The sequence below is a fragment of the Odontesthes bonariensis genome, chromosome 1 (genome assembly GCF_027942865.1).
Source record: "Odontesthes bonariensis isolate fOdoBon6 chromosome 1, fOdoBon6.hap1, whole genome shotgun sequence".
In the NCBI taxonomy this organism is placed as follows: Eukaryota; Metazoa; Chordata; class Actinopteri; order Atheriniformes; family Atherinopsidae; genus Odontesthes; species Odontesthes bonariensis.
The window spans coordinates 38,280,130-38,306,951 of record NC_134506.1 but is presented as its reverse complement, the minus strand read 5'-3'; the positions used below and the strand labels follow the sequence as shown (position 1 = coordinate 38,306,951).

Here is a 26,822-nt window from a genome sequence, read left to right as displayed (position 1 = left end):
TGTTTGCAAAACACCAGTGGGACAACCTTTATCTGCAAAATCTTTTTTATGTATGAAGCTTCACATTTACACATGCATAAATAAGTGTATTGTGTCATTTGAGGGTAGACTTTTAATGTAAACTGGACCCTTCATTGACTTTAAATTATCCTTATTTACTCATTTCTTACTAGTAAATCCCTGACTGTCTGTCAAGAAGCTGTAAGCCAGTGCCTTTGTGAAGTGTGAAGTTGCTCTCGTTACTTTTGTGTATGTATCCTTGCAGCCACTGGTCCAGAGTCCAATGGAGTTCTGTGTGCTCATCCCATAAACCCGCTTCTCTATCATTTAGTATCACAGCATAACCAACTCCTGTACAGTTCTTGAAATCTTCTTTCAAACTAATGCAGAACAAATGTTGTTGATCTATCTTTGCCTCAAAAGGCACATACAGAAAAATCACTATTTGAGTCTGAACTCACTATGGACAGAAAAACTCAGGAAAAACATAACCCTGCCATTTTGTTTTAGGCCCAGTTATTTTAATAAATGTGTCATTCAACGAGTCGGTCAGATTTGCATGATCACTTTACCAAGTTGTTCGAGCCCTTTTTTTCATTTTCTATGCCCAGCTTCAACTTAATGATGCTTCAATCACTTCCTAGTTGCAGTGAATGACGATCACTTCTTCTATTCTCACTTTTTTCTTTGACATTAACATCAAATCTCAAGGTTATATAGTTTGATTTACTTAGGAAATTAATTGAAATAATGATGATATACTAGTGCTTTGTTTATTTTTCTGTTTCCAACAAGAAAATCTGACATGTTTTTGGCATTCTATAATATTTTACTGTTCAGAAGTTAGAGAATCTTATTTTCCATTCGTCTTTAATGCACCACCAATACAGTAATGGTTACTGCAGTTATATTGGTGAAATATTGGCCATATTAGCAACAGTTCTTAATGTTCACTGTAAAAACTTGAGCAAAACACAGAAGAATGGATTGACATTTAAGTCCAGAGTTTATGATGCTCAAAGGTTACGAAGGAATGAGGATGCAAGCGCTCAAAGGGGTTATTAACCGCCACCGGCTGTGATGTTCTGCGGTGCATGTTTTAACAACTTGAGGCAGTTCAGCATATGATTCCTGATAAGATTGTACTGAAATTATAGATCTTTAATTTACCAGTGGCACATGGTAGAACTGCATATGCAATGTGGAAATGTGAGTATTTGCAAATGAACTTGAAGATCAAGTATTTTTATGTCTGTTTGGTGTGAACTCACGGGCTATTTACTTTATATTCTCTCATGCTGTAATAACGTACGCCAAGAATTATTAAGTACTACAGATTTCAAAAGAGGCAGAACTGTAGGAAGTGAGGGGTGGAGTGAAGTTGAGAGTGTCACAACACACTACAAAAAGACCCGCATGACTAGAGATATAAATCAGTGGAGGAAAAAGGAGCTGCTGCACTGTCTCTCTATGTTATTTTGACCAAAGCATGTCATAGACATTTTATTAAGACCTCAGGAAATTGTGCCAGCATGTGAAAAAAGGGCATACTATGTCTCTTTTACCAAATCAACTGTAGCATCACACAGATGCAGAAAGTTTCCACACTGAAGCAAATTTCACACATTCACTGCGAACATAAAATTTTGAGGTCATTTCCCTGAGGAACTACATGTCAAAATGTCAGCAGCAGTAAGAACTAACTTTTTAAATGTTTACCCAGCCACCTCTGTAACATTAAGCACAGCAAATATTTGAATGAGCTCATGTGCAAATGGAGCTGCTACTGCATGGAAGAGTTCTTGGTGAATGACTGCGTGTAATTGAAGATTGATGCTTCCCAAATTCTTCTCTGCCCGTCTATGTATTGGTTTCCACTCTTTTAATGATATCTATACTACAAGCATCCACAATATCAGCTAAGAAACAGTCGTCATCATCAAGGTAAAGTCATGGGACCTCATCTGCCATTCTTGATGTGCTGCTAACAGAACAGTACGATTTCAACAGCATACTTTTTGCATCATGTCCTGTATCCTGTACACTCTACTTTGACATCACTTGGGATTATTTCTAGCTGTAAAAAAAACATCTCACATAGAAAAAAAAGCCAAGTGCATGGGTGAACAGGCAACTGCAGGCAGCACCTGCTCTCACTTTTCCTTCAATTCTTTGGGAAAGTGGCTTAAGTAGAAAGATTTCTGATTCAGTCGCATTAATCTAAATGCTTTATTACAAGTAAAGAGCTTAGCTGTTGCTCATAAATACACACTTCCTCACATTTGCTACTAAGCAGACTTGAATGAACAGTCAGAATAAGTCAATATTTTTATATAGTCAGCACAATCCAGAGTTTTCAATTTTGCTGCTTGAATATAATAACATTTCTAATTGTGGAACTACTGAGAGCAAACTCGTGCAATCACTGGAGTAGAGAAATAAAGCAATCGACAGTTCATTCACATTGGGCTTTTGAATCACTGCGCATAACTGCGTCAGTTTCTTTGAAGGGTGGGGATGTCAGTGTTTCTGGACTGGAAACAAAAAATAGAAAAGGGGACGACAAAGAAAATGACATGTCTAAAAAAAAGTATCAATGGCAGACTAACAGTATCTGAAAGTGATGTCCTTCAAAAAAAAAAGAAAACAAAATCCAGAAAATACTGGATTTTGGACAACAGAAATGCACTTGCCCCTCAATTGATCTGTTTACTATTTTAATTTACTTACAGTATTTATTTATTTATTTTTTAATCTAATTTACTGTTCAGAGAAGCCTCTTTAGAAATGGTCTCGATGGAAGGATATCAAGAAGCCAATAAGGAAGGGAAACGGAGCAAAGGCTGAGGCATGCCAAATGACACTGGGTGAAAAATTAGTGTCAACAGATTATATGGAGTGACAGATACTCTCATGAGTCCAGACCTCAACATTGTTGAAGCAGTGTGGGATCAACTTGACGGAGAAATTAACAAAAGGCAGCCAACGTGCAAAGAAGAGCTTTGGAATGTTCTTCAATAATCCTGGAGAACTATTCCTGAAAACTATGTAAAGAAAATACAGCAAAGCTCGTCTAAGAGAGTTCAGCTTGTCAGAATTACAAACACACTCTTCTTGCCACATACACCTTTCTTTCCATTTATGTTCAGATGTTTCAATAAATCACTCCGTTGCTACTGCCTACTGTATACATGCAGTCTGTGATCCTGACTTCATTGGATAAGGATTCCCTCTCCTTACAGAATCCAGTTTAACCCCTGCTAACTGTTCTCTTTTCAAAATAGCCAAGTCCCCTGTCTGCGTCTTTGTTTTTATATCATTCTGTTCATGTCATCAGTGTACATTCCTCCCATACATATGGGCCAGTAATAACTTTTCTCTGCCTACTAAAAGAGAACTGTCAACCATTCAAATTAGTGCATCATATGTCATTATAAAGTCTTTACCTGTGCAAGCTTTTTAAACTTTTCTATGACATCGTTAAGCAAGCAGCACAGTTCTGGTTAGGTTTAGACATCTGAAACTACTTTGCTTAGGGTTAGAAATCCAAAATGCAAGATTAAATCTAAGAAAAGGTCATGACTTTGGATCAAATACATTCTTGAAGATCAAGATTCTGATTTGAAAACAACATTAGAATGGTAATGCTAACATTGGTTGAGCTCAGAAACACGGGTCATAATCAGTTCTCTGCAAGCAGGCAAATGCACAAGCACAGCATTAGTTGATATAAATCACAATACAGCCACAATTACGCTTCTGTATAAACAGAATGATATTTTCCTTTGAGGCAATGCTGCACAAGGTTAAAAAATAGGTATTTAGAAGTTTTTTTTTATTTTTTTTTTAACTTTCTTTGACAGAAGGGAGAGCCTTTTGTTAAAAGATTGCATTCAGAGGACAAAAGTAAAAGTACATCCAACTCCTATTACACACAGTATGGTGACATCTGTAGTATCCTAGAGGCTCTTGGTTCATTTGTGGGTTTTAATAAGGCTGAAAGTGGACAGATTTCCCCATGTACAGATCATATAATGTCCATGAAATCCCTTAGAAACAATGCATACAAATATAAACATGGTCTAAACAATATCCAGTTTTGCCGTTTGCACAGAAAATAGAAGTAACAGAAGCTGTCAAATATCCTTCAAACTCAATGTGTTAATTTACGCCCCCGGAGGAAATTTGTGGGCTAGAAATCTTTGCTACTGAGTGTTTGCTGTTCTATACTGCAGATTCAAAAAGGTCTAAATAAGACATTCAGTATATTTATATTGTCCTTGTATGAACAACATTATAATGAGGGAGTACATATTTGAAGCAGTGTGTGGCTGACATTGATTTGATGGTACAGATCTGCTGAGGCTTTCATTTATAGCAACGCAGGGTGTGCATCCCTCCCTCTTGTTGCCTCCACTTTTATTTTTAATTTTCCTGCTCCAGAGATCGAGGAATTAAAATTCATATTTCATCAAAGCATAAATAAAATGCTGAGAGCTCAAAATACAGTGTTTGTAGAGGAGACTGGAAGTTTCTTATGGTTATGCAACGTTACCACATAATAATTAGTGCAATGTATGAAATATGATATTGAGGTTAAGACCAATTATGCCTGAATATTCGTGACTTCAAGGATACAAGGTCCAGTTTTGTGAACCCGAGTCAAAGGGAAGGAACGATGCAATCTCCAATCAGAGACCACTGATTTAGCTTCTTAGATCAGGATTACGTTTAATGTATGTGAAATTGCCTTGTGTTTTGACAAACTACCTTTTAAGTTATGCATAAGGAGGAAAGCGCCGACTTCCACAAATGAGGAAAATGCTGTTATATCATTTATGAGTGTAGCAAGTGTTTTCAGTTCCAGCAGCTAAAGTCAGATAAATTCAAAACTGATTGAAAAATGGGGACATATGAACCAATGTCAGATTTGATTTTGTTCACCAAATTAATTCCCTTTTAGTAATTTTGTCATGTCTGCCAAATTTGTTCATGCTTCAGTTGTTTGTTTTTATCGTATGCTGATGTTAATTATGTTTACAAGTTCATCAATTGACAGAGTTTTAACAATGACAGAAGCATCTGGAAAGAGTTAACCTCTCTAAATCTGATTTTGTCAAAAAATTAGATATAAGTCTCACTGTGCTGCCAAACAGTTTTCAGACCCTTTCCGCTTTTCCAAGCTTTGTTAAAGGTTTAAGTCTCATTTTAAAATTGATACATTTTTTTAGTTTCTCATCGGTCTGCGCATATATCTTTACAATGACAAGGCAAATATTAAATACTGTAAGTGTTTAACATTTACATGAGTATTCAGACCCTTCACCTTTGGCAGCAGCCTAAAATCTTCTTGGAATTTATTTTAGCTTGCTTGGCACACTTTTCATTTGGAAGTTTCTGCCATTTTTTTTCTAATTTGGATTTGAAGTATACATGCTCAGCCATTTTCATGTCTCTCCAGAGATGTTCTACTGGGTTCAGGTACAGATTTACTGGTGGTAAACTTTGGCACGTTGACTGATGTGTGATTCTAAGCAGTTTGGAGAAGTTTTTTATCGGAATTGTATACGATATTTTTCTGCATCCATCTTTCACGCTTTTCTGAGGTTTCTCAGCTAATTCAGGAGGAACATACCACCACACTAGTCGCAGCCTGCTGCAGTAGCTCTGGACATATTGTGTCTTTCTTTGTATCTGGATATTCTACCACACTTTTTTTGGTGAAAACAGATTTTTTTCAAACATTTTTCTGCACTTGTTAGCATGCTTTGCTGCTGACATGATTTCTGCTAATAATTCTGGTGCTTTTTTAAACTGTTATGATGCAAAACTATGCCAAGTTAGAGGGTTTTGTTGCATCTGGGAGGAGCTGATTGAGCTTTTCAAACCACAAGCAATATCTTAAATGTGAGCCCAAATCCACATGAATTTCCTCATTCATAGTTTTGTACCTGTGTGACCATGGCTAATTTTCTCTGATTACTCAGTATGGCTGAGCAGCTAGACGTAGTAACATTGTTTGTGGTTTGAAACTTCTTCCATTTTAGAATGGTGGAGGATGCTAATCATTTGGGCTCTTCAAAGGATGCACAGATTTTCTTGTAATCTTTCCCATATCTGTGGCTTGACATAAGCATGTTATCCAAGTCAATGGACAATTATGTATACCTCAAAGCAATGTTTCAAATATATTTTTTTGCTCAGTCATTGTTGAGAAAGAAAAATTTCATTTGGAGAATTGGATCTGTTTTAAGATGAGTCTAAAAGAAAAAATGTGGAAAACTTTTGTCATGTTTCAATGCTTCCATCTACCCAGGACTATTCTCACAGATACTGCAATCAGAGAGCAAAACAGAATGATTAAAATTTACAAGACAATCCACCAATGTGGTTCATTAAGGTTTTAGGACACTATTATTTGCCACAAACTTCCTCAGACCTCAAGAGCACAGATCTTATAAGTCTCTGGAATGACATTAAGACAAAAGATATTTCCTCCAGGACTAAATCAATTGGCTAGAAGAGTGAAAGAAAATTACAGACAATTCATTTGCAAATATTTTGAATACCAATTAAACATAAACGTAATTAATTGTGAGTCTCACTGGCAGTGTTTGGTATTCTTGTCAGTTAGTCTTCCTCATTGAAATACTGTTGGAGGGATTTTCATGGAATTTCTTACAGGCATTTAAGATGTATAGATGATGATTCTGTCTGACTTTCCTTGACGTTTCCTCTAGCCACCAGCAGGTTGACATTCATGGTTCAGACAGAACAACAATTTATGATTTATGTGCACTCTGATGATCCTTTAGAGTTCTCCGGTTTATCTAAAAAAATTTTTTTTTTTTTATAGGGACAGCCTCAGAGAACGTAGACTGCTCTTCGAACAGATATGAAGAAGACATTAACATGTTCACTTAAACAATTCACAATGCTCAGGTTTCTATTGCGATTATTATTAGAGTATTTGATTGTCAGTTTACTAATAAGGACTCAAATCATTCATTACAGTTCTCATTTGGTAATTTGAAGATGAGTATAGAGAGCTGTGTAAAACATGTTAGTGCAAAATCTCTCGTTTGAGTTCATCTTTTGATGTGGTGGCAGTTAGGGCCACTGCATACAATTCAACTCATTTTCATACCCATCAAACCATTCAACTGACACCTCCTGCCCTTTTTGAAAGCATCTGCTTTCACTGTTTCATGTATATGAAACAATTTATTCAGGCCGTAGCAACCCCCTGTAGATGAACTTTAATTATTTACTTTTGATACGACATAGACTTTCAATCGGTTGACATTTGAATTTTATGGTGATCAAAACAACATTATCGTTGATACTAAAAGGCTTGTATGCTGAAACATGTCCGTTTTTACAGGTCAAAGACTATGCCATGAAAATGTTTTTTAAAAGAGAGTGCCTTGTAGTTTTTTTTCACTTTTGACAAATGCCTATAATAAATCCACACTGTATCCAGGAAGCACTCCAACACAAATAATATTAATTTTACCATTATTGCTGACTGATTTTTTTTTTTCTTTCTGTGTGTCTTTCTCAACCTCTGACTGTGGCCTCAGCGGCCAGGAGCCCCTCTGACACATGGCCGACTGGTGGTACATTATGCCACTTAATGAGACAGGCTGTTCATCTCAGATCAAATGAACCAATTCACTTCTGTCCATCTTCAACTCATTAAACCTCACCTTCTAGGTAACACCAACCTGTGTGGCACACAGGTCTTTGCAGTGGAAGAGTTTTTTTTTTTTTTTTTTGCGTTTTATGACCATCGCTTTTATCTCTAAGCAGAGTTCAACCACACTGGAGAGTAATAAGGCAAATTCTTTACAATTAAAAAATAACTTATAAGAAAAAGGAAAAAAAAGTATCAGGAAGGAATAATAATAATGACTCTGATAATGTTCATAACCTAATTTATACAATCATATTTTTCCTGATTTTGGTGTACATGTTATTCTACCTGTGGTTTCAAAGTGGAGGAGTGGTAAAACCATTACATGTTGAGTGTGAATTTATTTGTGGATGCTGACGGTGGAAATGTTCCTTTTTGGATGACTGAATAGAGAATAACGCCTGTAGGTGGCAACGATACCTCATCAACAACTGAATCACACGTGCACGCGCACCCCACGTACACACAAGCCCACACTCAGACACAGCAGATCCGGGCTTTAAGCGTTAATGCTATTGATCCCTGATAAATAACGACCGCCGGGTGATTTAAATGGGGAGATGGACACGCAGGCAAAGTGGTCAAAGTTAAAGTGGTCCCCGGGCGACACGGGAACACGCTCACGCCTACACAAGCGCGTACCTATTTACCCACGCGCACGCGCTTCGTGAGTCACACACACGCGCAGCAGATCTGCGCCTGGAGACCACGATTACAACGTGCTCGCTATTCAAGTCATGGACTGCAGCGAGCGGGGGGACCATTAGGAGCCGGTGGCAAAATCGCGCTTTATTTGCAACACACGGATGGTGCTGCCTCACCACGCGGACTGGACACACGCTCCCTGACAGGCGGAATTATTACTTATGTAATCAATACACCAAACTGCTTTGGCGGGGAATAAAGCACCCGAGAATCTTCCCGTTCTGCTTGTTAGAAAACGTTGTGTGCCATATGCTGTGCGTTTTTCAGAGCAGCCTATGGCAACCCATTTGTACTGATGCGACGCGTGTGATGTTTGCAGTGGGACGGATATCCTTAATTTTATCCAATAGGCGTTCTCAGGTTTTTTTTTTTTTAGGACGCTTCTGCACCTCTTTCTGCGCTGACCTTCTCCACAATGCTTTAAAAAGGTAAATGTTAATTGTCATGTCTGTCCACTGATCTCGTTAATCCGATTTAAGAACACCACAGACTGCCACTTCTTCTTTTTTTAAGTTTAGTTGTTTTTTTTTTGTTTATTTTCCCTTTTTTTTCTTCTTTCGGTTGAATTTGATTTGGCGATTTTTCGAGCCATCGGTTGGGAGTCAGTTTTGGACTGTGACTGATTTGAGAGGGGTAAAAAAAAAAAAAAAAAAAGGGAACAAAAAGCGGCCTATACGGACTTGAATCCCCATCAAAAACTCTGCAGGATTTCCTCCTCCTCAGTCCAGACGAATACGTTCAAGTCCAGGAGGCTACCGCTGGTCCTCTGAGGGTTTTCATAGGCGCGCGTTGCATACGAGGGGATGGTGGCTGCACCGCAGATACTCGCAACTCTTCCTGAGTGTTCGGCGTTTTTCGCAGGCGAGCATCTTGACTTGTGATCGAGTGAGAGACGCGGACTGCTGCAGCCTTCAGCCCCTTTCACATGGAGATTTGCGTCTCGGTCGCACTGCAAATCTTGAAAACGTGGACAGGGGCCCTGCTGATTTTTCCTGCACTGTTCTCATCTTCATTTATTCGACAAAATGCGTAAGTACATCATTAGATTCAGTCCTATTGAGCCATTAATTGGCTAGATTTATTGGGTTATATTCCTGTGTTGAACCATCTTCCATCGCCATTTAACCCGTGATTTGCAGTCGGCTCACAGACTTAAATGTAAAGCTACTTTTTTACGTCTTTATTTCATCTCTGTAGGTAGGTTATGGGATCTGTCGCATTCCCTCTCGAGGGTGAGCGTTTCTGTGCGTTTCTGAAGATGTGTGCGAGATATAAATATAGAGAGATAAAGATAGGAGCAAAGAGGGGGGGCTGAGGAAACGTGGGGTGACTGGTGCAACAAATTGCCTGTTTGAGCGCTTGGTAGAGACTACGAGTCTGTGGTAGTCCCTGTTGCCAGTTGGACATTATTGATAGAAAAAGGCCTACGTCATATGGTAATTCATATTCAGTTCAGGTATTCTCAGCATTCACGTTTGCAGCAAAAAGGGCGCCGGATTGGCCAGGTGGACTGGCTGCCCCACGTGAAGGGCGCTTTGAGATCTTTGAGTCATGTTTTATGTTATCCTACTCCTGTATTTTCCCTCTTACTATCCTTCTACATTTTGACCCCGTGTGTCTGAAACAAAACCTCAGCCAAGCCACCCGCGGATGGTACACCTCGAGCAAAATGAGGTTATTTCTCCCCATCACAGTCTGAGCAGGTTAACCAGTAGAACAGCTTGGATTTTAAAATTTAAACCGTCAAATCTTTGGAGATCTTTGCTTTGGCCTGCGTAGCCCCGAACAAACAGTGAACAGGAGCTGTCCACCAGTGTGTGGTGCTGAAAATGCTCTGGCTGAAATGTGTGGAGGGACCTGCATTTAGAGCGCTGACATCACAACTACAATTGCAAGTGCTGCTGCAGTCAAAAGCTTCCCACTTGAAAACTGAACCGACTCGTACTCAATTCTACTGTACCATATTCGCACCTGGTGATTTTTACAACCAGCTTGTAAAATGAAGGACAAGCCACAATAATAGTTGCATGCATGCAAGAGAATAGCCCGCTCATAAAGCCTGTTTGATAGGTTTGGCTCTTTGATGACTAAATGGTGAGGTGAATTTAGAGTCTGTCAATTGCAGGAAAATGAACATTTTATCAATCCTTATGTTTAATATTTAGTATTTTAATGACAGAGAACTAAGACAAATGGTCATTTAAAGGGGAAACATCACACATCGAGTTGTTATAGGTGCTGTTATAGTTGTTCTTACCAATATGTGATATATTCTTTTAAATAATATGCTTTGTATTCTCTGTGTAGAACAATTTTCTACTGTTATTTTTTAATATGAGATTTGAAGTCAGATTACACTCTGCAATGTCTTAAAGTGTATTGATATCTTGTTATTTCAGTGCACTCTAATTTTCTTCTAAGTGCTGAAATTATGGCCACACACAAAATGTCTCAATAGGGCAATGGGCCACCTGAGCTGCCACAATGAGCTTTTAGATTCTTGAGAAGAACAGCTGGATATATGTATATGGCAGCATGTTTTTTGAACTTAGTATAATGGTCTGCTTGGCAGAGAATTCGTGGCCATTGAGGGTGGCACACATGAGTTCTGTGTTTAGCAAACAACACTGGGACTCGTAATGGCTTCCGAGCTTGAGTTTATTGCCTTGTTAAATTCCACACTCATCAGGAGAGAAACACCAAAACATAAGAAATGTCATCACCCTGACAAGTATTGTAGGTTTTGCCTTTTACCGGCCTGCTAAATGGATGTAAAGCCTACCAGGGCTGCTACAACAGCCCTGACAGAAGCCGTCACTGTGGGAAATAAACACTTGGGTGAATGGATTTTCTTTTCATGCGTGACACACATGTAGTCAACCACTGGTACAAAACAGGGTGAATGGTAACTCATCTGACTATGAAGCGTTTTCCTGCTCACTAAAATGTAGCTTTTATTCTTACACAACCTGCTCCATAAAAGAGGAAATGTATGCTATACATGATAATATTCCTACATAAATTGCCAGTGACAAGCTGCCTTCTTACCCTTCTGACAAACAGTGCACTGAGTTGATTCATGTAGCCTTGTCTGTTTTCTTGCTTTTGGAAATAACACAAAATAGCCCAGTTGGATACCGAGTCCCTGTCCCCTCATGGTATTAATGTTTATTCAAGATATTTTAATGCCATTGTAACCTTATCCATATCATCAATCATCAGTTAGTAAAGTACACATCGCAGAAGCTCCAGAAAAATGTACTTTAACAATCAGACATCTTATAAAGCTTTATGTTTTTTAATGAAGGCTTTCTTTCTTTTTTTGAGCCACAGGAGCCAAACTAATGAGTCAGCCTAGGGTTTTTACACACAATACTAAGCCTGGTAGGACACTAATCACTGAGCAATCTTAAGAGCCACTCACATACATGTGCAATTTTCTTAGTTTAAATGTTAAACAACAAGTCAGCCAAATATGTGTAATTGTTTCTTAATTTTCCCCAAACCCTCCGGTTATGGGTCAACCAGAGAAAGTTCAGAAGACTAAGTCAGGGCTGTAACCAGCTCTCAACCTAATTTCAGTGTGACATTTTCAAGACAAGAAAGTCTGCTTGTAACACTTTTTCACTTCCTGGCAGTGATGGTTCTGAAATGCGCCAAAGATTAATCGTGTGCTGAAAAACTGGTTTATAAATGAGCAAAGAATGAAAAAAGTTAGTAAACTAAAAAGCAAAATTCGAATTATTACTATTACATAAAGTAATAAAGAAATAAACAAACATTAGCTCATTTTTAGCTGATGTGGCACAGTGGTGCAGTTGTTAGCACTGTTGCCTCACAACAAGAAGGTTTAAACCCTCAGTGTTGAATGTACATGTGTGGGTTTTATCCAGGTGTTTCAGTTTCCTCCCAAAGTGCACAGACATGCTTGTTAGGTTGTCTAGCTGCATGTTTGAGCATGAGTGTGTATGCTTCTCTGCCTTGTATGTGAAATGATGACCTGTAAAGGGTGTACCCCACCTCACGCCCAATATCAGCAGGAATAGAAAACAGCCATCTGTGACCCTCTGAAGGATCAAGTGGATGTAGCTAATGGATGGATTTGCTGATTTTCTTATTCTATACCTTTGGGATTTGGTATCGCAATTTAAAGAGATTAGTTTGGACTTTAGGAGACTGGAGAGTGTTTTACTATATTTTAAAGGATTTAATAAACTACATGTTTAAAATCATAATCAAAAGATGAATTCCTATTAATACTAACCAAAATAATATATCTGATACCAAAGCCTAAGTGTCTCTTTGTGTGATGGTTGTTTTTGGTTAAAATACATTAGGTCATTCTATGCTGAAGTGTACTTTGTGTTCATTATCGGGGTGTAGATTAATGTCTGTTTTTGAAAGCCTTTGGTTGCAGCCTGTCAACAGTAAAAAATTGCTGATTCATTTTCAAATGACTGTCCTCTGCGTTGCGTTTATGCTTTTGGTGACTGATGGGGCAGTCACAGTATTTGAAGAATCTGTTTTACTAAACTCGGACCCAGTTTTGTTGTTTCATCAATTTATATTGGTGCCCTGCGCGTTTACATACTTTTCTGAGTGATAAGAGGATTGTTGATGGGAGTGGGGCTAATTTAGGTCTGACATTCAGTCCGAATAAAGTGAAAAACAGTCCAGCTTGCGTATTTAATCCTGACTAATATTGAGGGACTGTTTGCATTTATGTATGTATATTTGCACTATACGTCTCAAAGACAAGTGAGTGGGATGAAGCTTGAGATTAGACTGACTTCCAGTCGGCTCCATTTTGACAGATAGCTCTCTGTATCGTCCTAGTTGTACCTCTAGAAAACATGTGTTTGTGTCAAGTCAAGAGACAGGCAGATCTGATTTGGACTGCTCGGGTGTGAAAGAGTCCATGCATGCCAGGCTGGAGAGAGACTTAGTATTCACTGTAGCAGCTTAAGTAATGGTTTTGTGCACCAGAAAGGGGAATATTCAGTGAATCCCGCTCTGTGTCATTCATAGTTTTGCATTTTTAAATCAACAAATATCAGAGTAGGTACATATGAAGTGATGACATCCATGTATGTACCTACTCAATGGAGTTAAGTGTTACTTATGTAGTGTGACAGTGCTGATGCCTATGAAAAATTATAACTTATGGCACAAATGTCATAATTGTTTTGACTGCGGCTGTTGGTGCCTTACTTCACCATCTGTGTTGTGTACCATGTGTCTGCAGTGGCCTGCAGCAGGAGCCAGCAATCAACTCCAGTGAGAGGCTCTGATAGAAAGAGTATGTTCAGTCTATGGGTACCATGTTTCTGCCTCTTCAGCAACTAGCCACTTTCTGCAAATGCCATAATGACCTTTATAGATTTCTCAAAAGAGTCCCAACAGCCTACACATATACAGTTAGCAATAATGCACAAGTCAACATTATTTTCTGTGATTATACAGTGGGTATGGCAGTGTTGTGATATGAGGCACAGCTGAGTTCCGCCCCCTGCTCTGAAGAATGCATAATCACAGTAAACAATGTCTTGAGGGCAAGTTTCTGTTTTTTCTTTAACCAACTTACTTCTTTTTTTTCACCATCTTAAGTTTCTTCAAAGTGTAAGATCATAAAATAAAAATCAAGACACATCACAGCAACAAACAAGAAAGAAGTAAAAGCTGTGTATCATGAGAGTTATTCGATGTTCCTCTGTAGAGATCTTTAGCCGATTAATTTAGGATCTAATCTCAAGTTGATTGTAGTAGACACTGGTTACTAAAGTTCAGAGTCAAAGACATGTCCTCATGATCTTTTACTCCTTTATCTATGCTCAAACAGTTTGTTAATACCACTAAGCATGGTGGACTCAGTTTACAAGTTAAAAGATGCAGTCTATATTAATGTATTTATATAGCATTTGTTTTTATATTCATTACTTACATTTATACTGTAGCAACCAAAAACTACATTTCAAGACAAAGCATATCCTAATTGCATATCTAAATAACATTCAGTGGAAACAGTAGGTTTAACCATTACTGTGTCCACACATTTGCCTGATTCATCTGGCAATATAACATCAAATGGGGGTTTGTTGGTTTAAAGAAGAAGAAAGAAATGATCAGTCCAGTGAGCCCCACATATACACCAACAACTAGCTAATCAGAGCCATGGGTGGGACTTTTTGCAGTGGCAAAACTGTATTTGATTGGAGTTAAGCTGTGCACTACTAAAGGGAAGTTCTTACACGGTGGCTACTAAACAATAAAAGACAAAAAAAGAATTAATTAAAAAAAATCTGAAATGATTTTACTTCCAGCGTTAAGTTCAGGCTGATACGTTGGTCTGTTGTGTTTAGTCCTGTCACAACGAACAAACTAACTCGTGAAAATTGCCTGGATGGAAGCAATGTCAGAGAGAAGCTGTAAACTCAGAGCTGATGAAGCTCAGGAGCAAGAACAGTCATGTGCCAATCAGAAGATCAGTGGTTTGACTCCCAGACCACATGTTCAAGTGTCCTCGAGCCCCACACTGAACCCCACGTTGGCTACTGATGCGTCCATTGGTGTATGAATGAGTGTGATAGATAAAAAAGGCACTCTGTATCCTGTAAAATTCAGGAAACTCGGTAAAGACATGCTGTATGAGTGTGGGAATGTGGCTTGTTGTGTAAAAGCACTGTGGTCAACTAGACAAGAAAAGCACTAGTCCATTTACCATTTATTATTCTAATATTAGCTTCAACCAAGACAACTGGGTATCTTTTTACCTGCAAATATCCAAGTGAATGCTTACTGTACTATAAAGAAATTGGCTGGAATGTCAACCCTGTAATCTTTTATTAACAATTTCTATTGTTTTGTCTATATTAAGGTGTTGATAACCTATTTTATTGTTAGATTACTGTGATAATTTTATTTAGGATTTTTCAGGATCTGAAGAAATAATTGTCAAACCCAAACTTTGGGATGATAAAATCAACTCAGACTGACTTTACATTAAGATGACATACAAAGATCACAGAAAACATAGTTAAACTAGAATATAGATCTTCTGTAGCTGTGACCAAGAAATTAAGAATTAAAAATATGTCAGCGATTCAACAAATAGTTATTGAGATATTTTAGGATTAAAATAGTAAACCAAGTGATTGACTGACCATAACACATCACATCACTTGAGCAATGTGGCTAAATTTGTAAACCGTAAAAGGAATTTCAGCATTTGGATATGCTGGATATGACGCTTCGAAACCCAGCTACAAAGCAGAATCCAACCAACACTAACGGGGTCCATGTGAGGCTTCTGCCATTTGATGCACGACGTTCAAACCTCATGTAGGTGAAAGGAAGCCCTTGGAAAGGCTTCGCCTCATAGTGCGGGCAAATCTTATTGTGTGCTTATCAGCGTCAAATTTACTCCGCCTGACTGAGATGTTCCCCACGAGAATTAGGGATAATAACTGAAGTGATGACTGTCATGATGAGTCTCTATCTCTCTTATGTTCAATGCATGCTCCCTCCTCTCCCCTTCTCATTCTCTCTAACTTGCCCATATTTATCTAATTCCCCACATATTCATATACATTTTATCTCCTGCCAGCTCATTTAGTTCAGATGTCTTTGAATATCTTAGCAGTACTTAGAGTTATGCATGTACGGACTTTCATGTTGCAACTTACCAGGAACAGACCGATTCATGTTTCATGTCACAATGACAGGAGTTACCAAATTAGTGTAAGACTGAAATTAATATCTAGTTAATTACTGCTCTGGCAAACAGCACAGATTGTACTTGCTGGAATCCACTAGATTGGCTTCAATGGCAAAGATAAAGCCCCGGTTACTGGCGCCAAGTCAAACAATACAAAGCCGAGAAGGGATGGCAAGATTGTCTCTTTAGTGTGCAACTCCAACTCACCTCTCACTACAATTTTCCTCTTTTATGTCAACACTTTTCTTCACTCCGACTGTTTTTCTTGAATTTAGCAAGGCAGTAAGATCTATGTACATCATACATACATCATACTCTTTCATTGCCATGCATGCATTACTAGTGAACCTCACTGATTGCCACGATCATTTTTTTTCTTCAGTCCTTCAAAAGGAAATAGAAATGCTCTCATGAAGCTTTTATTTCTTGCATTTGACATAAAATAGAACAAGCCAAGTACTTGAAGAACACATAGAAAGGAAAGTTGCAACAGTATGTGAAATTTTATTAATTTCCAGCCTCTTGGATATCACAGAAACGTATGCCCAAATCCCTGTCTTGCAGCTGATTCTAATCAGTACTGCCATCGATGCTCTGCCTTTAAATTCAACAATTTTTTGCAGTTTTTCAGTTCAATAATTCAATTATTACAAAATGATGCAGGTGGTAAGCGTACATAGTTCATGGTGCTACGGAATAAAGTAAGTAGATAAATGTGTTAAAACCCTAAAATAAGTGAAGAAATTGCTGTAAATGGGGCAAAAATGAAATGGCTTTGCTGCAGGAAAATATAGCAAGCCTTACAAAATGTTTTCTATAATGTCAGTTGAAAGAGAGTCACCGCTCTGACCTTGTTGAGAAAGAAGAGTCTGGTCAGAATTAAGCCCTTCTCAAGTGTAAGAGTGAAAAAATATTCAAGCCCAAGTCAGAGGTGTGGCGCTGACATGTTAATCATGGTGATATATGGTGCAAGATTTTAAGGCATGTAAGGTACTTACTGTTGAGAGTATTTTTATTAGTTGCTCAACTTCATTCATGGTTTAGTTTAGCTGTGTCGGTTCACTCTGTCTCTCTATGCACTCTCAGATGGGCTCGGGCTATATAAAGACTCCTTGTTCTTTACACTGGAGTAAGTTTTTTATTATTTTGGCTGAATATTTGAACCCATCATGATGCAGAATGAATATCAGACTGTATTGAGGTATAGATAATTTCATTTCTGAGCTCTTCAATTCACTTATGTGTCACTAACTTAAATAACTAAGACGCTTAGATGGCTCATTGACCAGAAGCACAAAAAAAGATTTCTATAGATCTGATTCTATTACTGTTACTTTACCTAAAAAAAAAATGCCTGGATGATTTAATGTAAAAATACTTTGTTTATCATTGAATGGAAATTGTAGCGTTGCAGTAAGAAAATCTGTTTACTAAAATGAGAATAAATGAATGAATAAATATAAGCAGATACATCATTCTGTTTTGAGGCTCTCCTCCTGGCACAGAAAGTCATTGTAATGCCTTCAAAGTTAAATAAAGAAAAACAGTACCCCACTATTACCAGGTGATGCATTACCGGCTCTGTCTCTTGATGATTAATGAAACATTTCTTGAATTTGTATTTATTTCTAATTTGAGAAAATAACCCTGATTTACAAGTTTGCATTACTGAAGATTTTCATAAATCATGAACCAACACGACTTTTAAATCACAGCACGTCACTGTTAGGGACATTATGTATGTCGAGTCAACACATTTTAAACTTCTATCTAGTCATTTCACCTATTTCAGTTCCTACTGTGAAGAGGACCTTCACTAACCAACACGGACAAGATTGCAATGTAGAGCACTCGACCTTTAACTACAAGGACAGAGGTTCAGTCCCTGGTCTTTCCAGATGGCAGTGACGCCCTAGCACATATCGGCCACCTTGGATCAGCATATGGTTCTGAAGGAATGATGAAATTTAAAGCTTGTAATATTTTTAGATATAAATTAAGGTTAAGATTTATGGCTAGGGAAGCTGCAATTACCTGTTTGAGTTGCTTCTTGACAAACATTTTTTTTGTTATTTCCTGCCTTCTGCAAACTGGACCGTTGATTAAGTTATCAACATATTAATCAGTAATGAATGCATAGGAGTGCATTACACTTACTGAGCACCAGAGCTGTTGCTGATGATTGCAATACACAGCTGAAGCAGAATTCTGCTTACTCATCTAACTAGCACCTGCACGCTGGACTTTAATTATCCAGGCAGGAAATACCAACACAAACTAAAGAGACGTTTTTATCTCACTCCCACATTGTGAGTTAATTAATAATGTTAGAGAAATCAGTGCTGTTTGACCACGCTATCCAGATTGGATGAGCATGCATCTCTGTCAAGCACTTTGCTTTTGCCGTGAGACTGGAGACTCTGTTCGCAACGATAAGTCATGAGCAAAAAGCAGACCAGAGTAGATAATCCTTACATAGTTTCTTAAAAAAATACAACCTGATATAGCAAGGGAAAACATAAAAAAGTGTCTTGCTTTTAAGTTTGCCACCTTATATTGTAGAGTTATTGTAAAGGGTTTGAAAATGCTAAGTGTACCTTTTGTGTTCATGCCACATAGATTATATCACAACATTGTGTAAATGTCAGTTAATAGCCCCTTTCACACTGAGGAATAACCCGCGTTTAATCCGCGAATTTAGCGTGTCCGCTGTTGCATTCACACTGCCGACCCGGGCTGCCGCGTCAACTCGACTCGCCTTTTGACCCGCGTTGGACCCTAGTCTTTTTGCCGAGCCGAGTTTGGTGTGAACGCAATTGACGCGGGTTGGGGTTGGACGTGGGCGTGGCGTGACGTGAGGAGTTTAAAAGACAGAATGGACAGCTGATTCAGAACAACAGTGACAGGTGAGGACAAGTTTTACTCTGTTTTAGCCTACATCAAGTTCGAGACATTTTTTAAGATGGCCAACTGGGGAGACAAGGAGGTCCGCGAGCTCCTCAGCCTCCGAGCAGAGGACGTTATTTACCGCCACATTTCGGGGACTATAGTGCTCTTGTATTCTCCGTATATGTTCTTCGGCGGCATCCCATGTTGTAACCATCCACACCCCGTAAAATAACATCTCCATGAACTGCATATACAATTGCAAAAACGAGTCCTCAAGGTGTATTTAACCCTACCTCCAATGCATGGCTTGTGCCTACGTCATTGTACACGCCCAGCGTTTTATGTGTTTCGTGTGACGCTCTGCCACTAGGCAACGCCCCCTGAGCTCGGCTTCAGGCGACACGGGTCACCTAACACGCCAAGCGTTCACATTGCTCGACGCGGGTCGAAGGTGCAATTTGGACCCGCTAAGGTAGCGGGTCGCAGTGTGAAAGGGGCTAAAGTCTCACTTATTTCCTTGATAAATTGATTTTTTTTAATTTCTTAAAGCCCCAAGCAAAACCATCAGATCCTCCTATTTAAGATTTTTAAGGCGATCCGACAAAATTCCGCAACAAATTTTATCTCAAATTTACGGTCAGATGAAAAAAGCAAATCAGTAGATCTAAACGAAATGAAAGCCTGTCTTTCTTTGCCAATATGCTCGTAATAGTAATTTTTGTTTTTCAAAATTAGGTCATACCAAAAAGACTTTTTTTTTTTTTTTTTTTTTTCAAACAAAATTACTAATATATGGAAAACAGTCAACAAACCGACCAGCAATAACAGAAATGCATCACAAGAAGACGTTTGTAGTGCAATTCATTTCACTGAAACTATGCCACTGTGAGCCAGAAAAAAAGCGACATATCTAGTCACTAGAATTGCTTACCAGTTTCCTCCAGTTGTTTTTCATCATACTTGGGTAGTGGTGACATGTCAACTATGTATCATGAGTCATTTAATATAGCGTAGAGCAGCTCGGCTAAGGGGCATATGGTCATGTTGGAGTAGAGCCACACGGCTTAAGGCGGGGTAAACGGATGGGTAGAGATTGTTGGTGCATTAGCTGTTCAGCTCTGCATCATGTTTCAGTGTTGTTTCGACAGTGGGCTTACTGTTTTTTCCGATGGCAGAATTGTAAATAAAACATTACAATCATAATTTTGCCCCATGATAGTGAAAGTTGGTCTTCAAGGGATCAGGGCTGTCACAGTGTAAATACCAATTGTCTGCGCATGTCGATTAGACGGACAGAAAAGGGAGACAGAGTGAAAAATAGAGTGCTTGCAATCCACTAAAATATCTTTTGCAACAAAAGGCTGTATTCATATTATTGAAAGGCAGTTTGTCCCAGCACTAACACTCTGCTAAGGCTATGATCGGCTGTGATTATCACAATGTACTGGAGAAAGAGCTGCAGCAGAACTACAGAGCTGATGACGGACCGTGTGTGTCGACTGTTGATTATGGGGAGAGCCTGTGGTTCCATCTATTTCATATTCATGAGCCAAATGGTGCACGTTGTAATATTCATGGATAAATTAGACGTTCAAAACACCAGTGTGAGTTAGGCCGTACGTAAAAAGCATAGCATCTGACAAACCTCCTGCACTTTTCCCTGCTTCATTGGATGGATTCAAATTTAGTTTCTTTCCATCCCTAATCCCGATGCTGGGGTCCCACTGGAATGAGCTACTGATGCTGAATTTATCCAACCAATTTTTTTTTTTGGGTACAAAAATTCCAGGCTGTTAGTCTTACATCAACCCCCCACCCCCCCACACACATACCTCCCCCCTTCCATTACCAGTGGTGAAGCAAAGACAGTCTGCTTCATGTAAAAATACATCCAGTTTACTGTACAAGAGGTTGAGAGCGGACTGGCTTGTAAGAGATCGGCTTTGTTCTGCCTCTCTGATCAGCTGGCTTGCTAGCTGTCGGGAGGGAGCAACAGAAGTGTGTCCAATCAAACTGAGCCCTGTTTTAAAAGGCCCCGCAGTCCTTGGGCAGAGGCTGCGTTTATGACCCAAAATCGAGGAGACGAGCCTGGCACTGTTCCAAGCCCTCGAGCTCGTATATTCTGTTAGAGCATATCCAGAGGAAAGTGCAGCACAGCAAGCAGGCCTCATGAGACACCTGTACTTGTGTAACTGAGTGTGTGTGTGTAAACAGTATGTAGGATGAAAGAAAACCATGTTTCAGTTTGAGCCTGCTTTGAATTTTTTCAAGTACAGAAAGAGTAGAAGACCATATCAATTAAACCTACTGATAACAGAAGCTGCAAGATGTAAATTAGATATTTCTGAAAAAGAGATATTCTTTCTTGTCAACAGAACAAAAAAGAAATGTATATATTGACAAAAAACATGTTTAACTTAATCAAGTTAAAACTGAACCAATTTACTTTAGACATGTGGGAATCTACTGTAATTTCTGTGATTAAAGTGGTCTATTATTGTAATGGTGTGGATTTATAGCACATTTTGCCCATTAGGTGATCAGGTGTTTTATACCACAGTGGCTCCTATCTAGTCAAGTACTGATCCCCATACAAAAGCGTACAATCAAAACTAAATGTCCTTGTGTGTCCCTCTGGGCCTTTGTGTGAAATATGTTGTTAATCAAACACATCAGGAGTGATTAAATATTGGTAAAGAGCTCCAGACAATTTAACTAGGCCCTATATTTACACTGTCAGGACTAATTTTACTTCACAAAATCATCCATTCTTTCTAAAGACTTTTCTTTTTTAATGTGATACAAAGCACGTGGAAGCCAAAACTACACCAATGCCACAACAGGAATAGCTGGATACAGATTTTAGGCTACGTTTTTCTGTTGCTGGACTATAATGGTGTAATGGTACCAGCTAAGGGTTTACGTTGAAAAAATGTTTATTTGGAAAAGGTGAGATGAAGAAACTGGTGAACAGGATCTGGGAACTCAGGAACGAGACATCCACTGTATAATGAGTCGGATAGTTAGTTATCTGAATGCAGATAAATGGACTGAGGATGTGAAATATGAATCGATGGGCAAGCTTACTGGTCAGTAGATGATCAACGCCAGGGAGTGATGAGTGGGGTCCGGGAGAGTGAACTTCGGGAAGCTGAATGATCCAGGCTTGACCGCTCGAGATGGTGTGCTGAGTGGCTTGGAGGGTGAGCAGGGTTCGGTTCTGGGAGAGCGATCCTTGGGAAGCTGCCAGCATGGAAACCTCTGGAAGCGAGGTAAGACTTGGAGACTTGCAAGGTGAATTCTTGGTTAAAGATGTGTTCAGGGAAAAACCTCTTTGGACATGGAAAGTACCTGGGAGGAAAATACAAGATCGTGAGATATCTTAGAGACAAGGCCAGGAGCCAGGAGGTAACACGTGTACCACTCAGGTTAACACTCTGGCAGAGAAGTGCTGGCAGCAGGAATCCTTTAAGCCTCTCCTGATGAGGTCTAACTGGAAACACCTGTCAATCTCAGCCACCCAGAGAGCAGACGCCATCTATAGGAGGGAAAAAGAAGCAGCAGCCAAAACAAAGGGAGAGAACTCCCAGACCCCGACATCATCCCCCCCTCAACGGCCGCCACCTGGCGGCCCAGAAGAAGTAGAGGGGATCGAAGACAAGTAATCAGTGATGAGGGAAGGGTCGCAGATAAAAGACCGGGGCACCCAAGATCCGTCCTCAGGACCGTAGCCCTCCCAGTCGACGAGGTACTGCCAGCTACGACCTCGCCGACGGGAGTCCACGATCCTTCGGACTGAGTAGACTGGGTGCCCCTCAAAGTCCCGTGCGGGTGGAGGAGGTTCGGCCGGAGGGCATAAGGTACTGGTCTGGACAGGCTTGATCTGGGATACGTGGAAGATAGGGTGAATGCGGAGGTTTGAGGGCAAACGGAGACGGACTGCTGTAGGACTAATAATGGACTCGATGAAACGAGGGGCTAGTTTCCTGGACATGGACTTTAGAGGAATAGTCTTAGCAGAAAGCCATACCTTTTGGCCGGGAATGTATTGTGGAGTGGGTGTGCGTTTCCTGTCAGCATATCTTTGGTTCTGTTCTACTGTTTGTTGGAGAGCTGTAATAGTCCCAGACCAGATGTGTCTGCAGCGGCGAATATGGTGAAAAACTGAGGTGACAGAGATGTCCTTTTCATCAGAAGGAAAAAGAGTAGGTTGGTAGCCAAGTGAAATCTCGAAAGGGGATAAGCCTGTAGCTGCAGAGAGCATATTCGACCCATGGTAAAAACCTACTCCAGTCAGCGGGATTGGTGGAGATGAGACATCTGAGGGTGGATTCCAATTCCTGATTCATGCGCTCCGTTTGCCCTTTCGACTGAGGATGGTAACCAGAAGTTCATGAAACCTTAGCATTAAGGGTAGAACAAAACTGTTTCCAAACTTGAGGTGAACTGGGGGCCACGGTCGGAAAGGATCTCCAGAGGGATACGATGCAGACGGAAGACGTGCTTAACCAGAAGTTAGGCTGTTTGGAAGGCGGATGGGAGTCTTCTGAGGGGAACCAGATGACAGGCTTTAGAAAAACGATCAACAATTGTGAGTATAGTCGTCATACCTTGAGACAAGGGAAGACCGGTAACGAAGTCGAGGGCGATGTGAGACCAGAGTCGTTTGGGTATAGAGAGAGGTTGAAGTAGTCCAGCTGGGGGTCTATGGGAAGATTTGTTGCGGGCACAAGTGGAGCAGGCTAGAACATATTCTTTAATGTCCTTATGAATAGACGGCCACCAAAAACGTCTTGAAATGAGAGCTATGGTACGACTAGTACCTGGATGAGCAGAGAACTTGGAATAATGGAACCAATGAATGAGATGGGAGCGAACTGAGGTGGGAACGTAAGTCTTATTGGGTGGTCCGGTGCCAGGGTCTGGTTCATACTGTTGGGCTTGATGGACTGAATCCTCGATCTCCCATGTGAGGGCACCGACAATGCAGCTGGGGGGAAGAATGGTAGTGGGTCTCTTGTCTGAGTCGTCGGGTGAATACTGTCGAGATAGTGAATCAGGTTTGGTGTTCTTGGAGCCGGGACGGTAGGAAATGTTCAAGTTGAACCGGGAGAAAAACAAGGACCAGAGGGATTGTCGGGAGTTCATGCGTTTAAGCTGAAGACAGATAGGAGAGGTTCTTATGATCAGTCCAGACCAGTACGGGTAGCTCTGTGCCCTCCAGCCAATGACGCCACTCCTCGAAGGCTAGTTTGATAGCAAGAAGTTCTCGGTCGCCGACATCATAGTTCCTTTCCACTGGGGATAGCCTTCGGGAGAAGAAGGCACAAGGATGGAGTTTTCCAAAAGGATCTGAACATTGTAAGAGGACTGCTCCTACTCCAGTGTCGGAGGCGTCAACTTCCAGAATGAACTGTTTGTGGGGGTTAGGGTGAATGAGAATGGGAGCTTGGGAAAACCTGTCCTTAAGAGATAAAAAAGGCAGAGTTAGCTTCTGGAGTCTATGTAAAGGTCCTCTTAGTGGAGGTTAGGGCTGTCAAGGGTGCATCTGTTTGACTGTAGTTTCGTATGAAGCGACGATAAAAATTGGCAAAACCCAGAAATCGTTGGAGCTGTTTGTGGGTGTTAGGAGTGGGCCAATCCAGGACAGCTTTAACCCTTTAGGCGCCAAGATTAATATTTCAAAAGCTGGTGGCTGAAAGGGGGTTAAAGATAGATGCCTACTGTACATTAGAAAAATGTTGCCCATGATCCATAGTTTATGTGGGGTATGAAATTATTGATCTAATTTGCATATTATGACGTCATCAGGTGGCAGCCATTTTGAATCTCATTATGTTCAGGAAATATTGGAATTGAGTGATTATGAACTTGTTTTAAAACTTTTTTTTTTCTTTTTGTCTATTTATCATCATCTATAATGATCAGGGAACAGGAAAGCAACAATAAAACAGAATAATGTAGTAAAATATTACTATATCATCATTACCATATAGTAGGAAAACACATGCGAAAAGTTGCCTATATTTTTTCAGGAAATGGTGGATATTGACTTGATGTTTGAACTTATTTTCATTTTTCTGTCTTTTACCATCATTCATAAGGAGGAAACCAACAATAAAACAGGAGAAAGTGGTAAAATACTGTCATCATTAGGCTACCATAGGGTAGGAAAACACATGCAAGAAGTGGAAGACATTGAATTGATTTTTTTTTTTTTAACCTGTTCAACCTTATTCATAATGATCAGGAATGAGGAATACAATAATAAAACAAGTGGTAAAATGTCAGGATCATTGCGCTGGCGGATAGGCGCGCCGTGGCACCGGGGGCTGGATGGAGAGAGCGCATGCTAAAGAAACCAGACCCACTTCTCCCACCCCTGATTCCTCGACCAACACCTCTACGGACACTGCGACCGCGTTCCCCACTACCACCCACTCCAGTGAGGTTGGATAACGGCACCGAATGAGTTGGAGTGTGCTTGGAGAACAGCTTCGCTTCGCATGCCGGCACCATTGCCTTCGGAAGTTTCACCGTGGGAAGCATGAGTGCTCGTCCGATCCTCCTCCTCACGAGGTAAAAACTCTCCTTCGGAGTCGGAATCGGCAAATAGCGTGCTCAATACTTCCGCACGGTTCAACTTATTACAAACCATGGTGTTAAAAACTCACTAATAGTTCGCTGAAAATAAAAATTCGACTCGCACGTCTCTACCGAACAGCTCTGAATAACTGCTTCCGTCTGAGCTCCCGCGGCTTTTTTGCACTGCCTTATAAAAACACTGTGAACTACAAAATGACGTGAGCTTGGTCTTGTTTGAAAGGGTAACATGTTTGCCAACTAGTGGTAGGAGGACTGAACACCTTAAAGCCCGTTTAGTTTATCTACAGACTGTTTTGTTTATGCTGACGTCATGTCGCAATTCTGCGACTTTGGCGGTTAGAGGGTTAATCTTGTCTGGGTCTGACCAAACCTGCCCACCCTCGAGGATGAATCCGAGAAAAATAACTGATGGTTTATGAAACTCGCATTTCTCTGCTTTGATGAATAATGGGTTTTCAAGGAAGCGTTGAAGGACCAAACGGACATGACGGCGATGCTCAGAGAGGATCTTAGAATAAATGAGGATGTCGTCTAGATAAACAAAGACAAAAATATTCAGAAAATCCCGGAAAACGTCGTTGACCAGTGCTTGGAAAACTGCCGGTGCATTGCAAAGTCCAAAAGGCATGACGAGATATTCAAAATGACCAATGGGCGTCTTAAATGTCATCTTCCACTCATCTCCCTGGCGGATTCTGACAAGGTGGTAGGCGTTACGGAGGTCCAGTTTGGTAAAGATGGTGGATTCCTGTACTGGTTCGAATGCTGATGAGATGAGAGGTAGGGGATACTTGTTCTTAACTGTAATGAGATTGAGTCCACAATAATCAATACATGGCCGAAGGGACCCGTCTTGCTTCCCCACAAAGAAGAAGCCTGCCCCCAGCGGTGAGGTTGAGTGGCGGATGATTCCAGCAGCGAGGGACTCGTTGATATAAGTTTCCATGGCTTGTCTCTCCGAGCTATTGAACTGAGATATTGTATAACCTACTAGTGGGTAGTGGGGCTCCAGGCAGAAGTTCAATAGCGCAGTCATACGGTCGGTGTGGTGGTAGAGACAGGGCTTTGTTCTTGCTGAAAACTTGCTTGAGATCATGGTACTCCTCGGGAACCGGGGTCAGATTGGCTTCATGAGGAATCACCGGGAGCAGGTTTGGAGGAACAGCAGACAGTAAACACGAAGACAGACAGTTGGTGGACCAAGAATTAACA

General features: G+C 40.2%; 1 protein-coding gene across 4 annotated transcripts in view; it reads left to right on the top strand.

Annotated features, from left to right (window-relative positions):
* The first annotated feature begins 8,377 nt into the window (after nt 1-8,377).
* LOC142380694 (leucine-rich repeat-containing protein 4C-like) overlaps nt 8,378-26,822 on the top strand; it is a 55,258-nt gene continuing 36,813 nt past the window's right edge. For 2 of the 4 annotated variants that reach the window (XM_075466616.1, XM_075466608.1), the window contains exon 1: nt 8,378-8,829. The gene's annotated coding sequence lies outside the window, so the exon portion shown is untranslated. Of the gene's footprint in view, nt 9,431-26,822 lie in introns of all 4 variants that reach the window. The other 2 variants (XM_075466594.1, XM_075466602.1) reach the window with 1 other exon arrangement.